We start from the raw sequence: 4,835 nt of genomic DNA on the forward strand, positions 1-4,835 counted from the left end.
GGTTCTCCACCAGCCCTAGGCAACCGGCTCCCCGGGCCTCCACCGGGCGCCAACTCCAGGAGAACTGAGTGACCGTGCCCGGGAGCACTTACACACCGAGCAGACAGACACCACACGCAGTATTCACCACGCCCCTGCGCGCCGGCACATTCTGCGAGCCGCTCAGACGCACTGGTCTGCAGGCAGGCATGTTGTCAAACCTGGACCCACAGGTGTACAAATGAAGATAAACATGTGTACCCGTGTGGCCTAATAGCGTGCCATTAACAATGATGGGGTATAGAATTTTCAGAAACGCTGGAAATTTGGAAATTGATGAAGAGCTGTGGATGACAAAGCCGGTTTCAAAATCGAAAGACAAAAGAAAACCCCTAACGCCACGGATGACGGAGCGGAGAGCTTAACATAGTGATCCATGTGGGAAAGCAAGCGCCACTGAGCTACGGTGTAGTTTGGGTCACCACAGTGACTTCTGATTCGTAGCGACTGGTACTACTGCCGCAAGTCCGTGCCTCGTGCCCAACCCCCTCTAAGGGTACCTTTATCTGGGTTGTGCAGGTGTGCTGGAACCCGCTGCTAGAGCCCTAAGCCTCAGGGCTTTCAAATCTATTATTTCCAAGAATTTACTGAGGATCCCAAATAACAAAGCCTCCAGTTCCCTCAACCCCACCCCCACCCCGCCTCATTTCATCTATAAATTAAAAGCAAATCTTCTGACTACTACAAACCAAAGGAAGTCAAGTTTAAAGCTCACACTACCTATGAATCAAATTTAATTTTGCTCAGACAAACCCAGATGTCTTTTTAAAGGAGATGTGTTTGATAAAATATACTCCAAATGAAAATAATCTTCCTATTAGTTTTTTCTTAACAGTAGACCCTGAAAGTTCAGACTTTATAAGACAAATTTGCCTGTCAATGTCAAATTCACTACCACAGGGGAAGGAAAGGTTCTTCCCAAAAGACATCAAATAAACTGCCTGACCAGGAAAACTTCCCCTCACCCCATGTTTAAATGTGATTTTTTTTTTTAAGCCAGCCTGTCCATTTAGCAGGCTTGCAGTTCAACATATAGTCAGCTGGAGGTTTATATGCATAAATATAAATGATGTGGGACACAGCTTAGGTACTGATTGAATTTTCTCATAATTTAATTTGGTCAATGCAACTTGACCACTGTAAGGTCATGCGTTAATCCAAACTCTTTAGTGTTTATTCTGCAAACTATCACAAGTATGGGAGTACCTGATCCCCTTTCCCAGTAAACCAGTTATACACGCCCAAGCAAGTGGAGCTACACTCTCCATTTACCAATATGAACAGCCCTGCAATCTAGAATTCTTTTCAGCCTTTGGGCTGGCCCTGGCTTTTCTACCATACATGCATCATCACCCACCACTTCATCTCTTCTGGTTTCTACCTCATTTTCCATGTTTTTGCCTACTGTAGTGTCCAGATTGGGTAAAGATGCAGGGTCCTTTCCCTGTTAAAACCCCTCGAGCTGGTGGCGCAGTGGATTAAATGAGGCAGCAGGGCCCTAGATAGAGACTGGGATCAATGCGGCAGCAGGCCGAGGATTGAGCTGTTAGCAGAGAGTAACCCACAGGAGCCCAGGAAAGCACCTCTAGGAGACTGACTGCCACAGGTCGCTTTGCATTATCCATTCAAGGCTGGACCAGGTGGAGCCCTAGACAGGACGGTGTCTGTGACCAAAATGGTCCGCATACCTCACATTCTGCACCCAGATAAATTTCGAAAGGTATCTATAGATTAAAGACCGGTTCCCAGAACCCTGCAAATGTCAGTGACTTCTGAAATGTCTGACTGTTTGCGGTGGGCATGGTGTGGAGACTGGGGAAAGAAACAGAAGAAAGTGGGGAGGAATTGCCCAGAAGAATCTCAGTAGAAAACATGCCTGCCAGAAAGATTTCTGAATCTCAGGCACAAGCGGAAAAGAACAGCTGTTGAAGAACTAAATATTGTAGAAATAATCAAAAAATTGTGCTCAATTATGTTTGAGGGTTAGTAGTCAAATGATGGCTACAAAATTTTTTATGTTTCATGGCTTACTGGGATTGGGGGAAAAAAAATCTGCATGGGGTCTGAGCACCTCCGTTCCAAGGTATGATGCATATGTTTTTAAAATGTGAATGTTTCCACTTGAAAACTAGAGCATGACGGATTAAAATGCAGGTAAAACCTAAGGGAGATTTTGAGAATGCACAGATGACAACTCCAGGAAATATATTAACCGCAGCCACAGCCAACTTTGTACTCAGTTTGAAATGCAGCTCTTCTCAGAAGATGCTTAATACAACAGTGAGAATCTAATGGAGGTTGGAATTTAAAAATCCACTTTCATGATATCTGCTGTTACAGTAATATAGACATACTATAAATGTATTTTAAAATATATAGCCCGTTTAATTCCCCACCTATAAGTGGTTCAGAAATAGAGAAAGAGAGGAGAAAGAGAGAATATTACTTTTCCCCCCCCTCGAAGCAAATGCTTTATGAAGATCTCATTGGAATCCAGCAAATGATTAATGTGAAGATTTGGGAGGAAATCTGGGGAGCTGTATTAAAGCCTAGATCTCAGGTTCATTTCGATCAGCCAGCCGTGAACTCTGGGCCGAATTCATTACACTTTAATAGTGCTGGGAGAGGAAGAAAATGCAATTTCTCATTCCATTAGAAAACTAGAAAATACTCTCGGCTTGTCCCCCTATTAAGATGTGGCAGGTGACAGGGCCATTCTGGGGGACACGGTCAATGGAATTACAGCACATTATTTTTGTTCATATAAAATATTGAAAGGCAAGCCTGACTGTGCAGAAGTTATTTCACTGATTTGGTTTTTATGTAAATAAAATATTGAAAGTTAATTAATCCGTGCTAGAGACTAATGATTATGCTTATTATATTGCATTTGATCGCGTAATTTGCATGATTCTCGCATTGCTGCTTAATAAGCCATTCCAGGTTATAAATAATTCTGAAATTGGTTTCTAATAATGGCATGCTATAAAAGGAATGGTTTTATTACACTAGCCAGAAAAGAGGAGCGATATCAGACATGGAATTGGCCTCCGTGTGAGTAGAGGTGCTTTAATAAATACTTAAAAGGATGATATATGGCAGATATAGATAAAAATAAGTATATTGGATCATTTAGTCTAGAATCAAAAAGTATCTTTAAAAACATACAATTGCAATAAATTAAATGTTTAGATCATTTTTAATCAGAGCAGTGGCCCACATACTGAAAAGAATTTGTGGCAATCTGTTAACTATAAAGAAAACTATGAAGTACTCATCATATAAGAACATAAACCAATTACTACTTAATTTGAATTTGGTCAAGGAGCAAAGATACAGTGAATTGCGAAGTAAATACATTTTACATAAATTATTTTTGCATTACATTACATAATGTTAATCATTTTGAAATGTTAATTAAGAAGGTTATGTTGATCTGATTACTTTTTAAACTATGGAACATTATTTTTAAAAATATTGAAATTACCATTCTATTAAATTTTTCCTATCAGCAGCATCAAGCTATTATCTTTGGTTGAACATTATGCTAGAAGAATTAAAGTACTCTGTCTCTATCCTTCTTGATTATTCTTTTGTGTACTTCTTAAAAATAACTGTTTCTATTACATAGTTTGTGCTTTATTTCATTTATAACTTCTTATATTAAAAGAATCACTGCCATTAACCTTTGGAAGACCTAATAAAGTTTAATAGACCTCATTTTCTTTTTTCATAAAGTCAGTTGTCCAATTATATTTTATTTGTGATTCTAAGTTATATTTTAATTCAAACTAATTACTAGTAAGCCTAGGTTAAGCAACAGCATTTTAGTCCTTAAAAATTATTATATAGTATTTCTCTTGAGTGAAAAAAATGTATGAATTTTGAACCGACAGGATTTTAACAAGCCAATACTATCAGTAACAGTAATGAAAATATTGAAATTGTATATTTCTGTTAAGGTATGAACTCAATTTCAGATTTAAAAGAGGAGCAAGTTTAAAAAAAAAAAAAAGCTTAAGAGCACTAATAATATATATCTGTACAATGCAATTAACGTGCCTCTGATGCTTAATTTCAATGGCCCATGGTTCAGGGCTTCCAGAGTTCACTAAAGAAACCACCAGATTTACACTGAGTAAAAATGTTAATATAGTGTGTTATACCCTTTATTAACTTGACCACCTTAAGTCCCCAATGACATTTATTTGCTGACTGTTTAAAACAGAAGGTTAGACAGTCTTTAAAATGCTGAATGGAGACAGAAAAATTCAACACTGTGATTATGAACACTTTTGACTTTTAGATCAAATGTAAAGTAACTGAGACCTTTAAACTTTGATGTTTAAAATTTGTAAAACGGAGATCTTTAACATTTTTAATAGCAGCTAGAGCTGAGATTGACACAGGATAAGGAACAGAAAAGACCCTGTCGAGGACAGGCTAGAAAGGTTTTCAGCACCCTGGATAGCTCAAGTCTAACCGCCCCTCTTGGAATTTCACCTCCAGCACCTATCTATAAAATATTTGATATAATGTTTTCATTCTTCTAAAAAGTGGAAAAAATCTGAGATTCATCGGACTTATACTTTTATACCCCAATTTTCAGAAAAGTTACAGGTGTGGTTTGTAAGTTATATATAATTTACAACTTGGAGGGTGGTTGGACTAGAAACAACAAGGGGTCAGTAATGATTTTGTTTACTACTGGTCAATCTTTTCTGACCTAAGTGTCCTTTCTTCAAATCGGGTAGCTATACCAGAAAGCCCTTATTTCCTCCTCCCTCCCCCCCCCC

This window comes from Bison bison, unplaced genomic scaffold, assembly GCF_000754665.1.
Source record: "Bison bison bison isolate TAMUID 2011002044 unplaced genomic scaffold, Bison_UMD1.0 scf7180017864252, whole genome shotgun sequence".
Classification (NCBI taxonomy): Eukaryota; Metazoa; Chordata; class Mammalia; order Artiodactyla; family Bovidae; genus Bison; species Bison bison.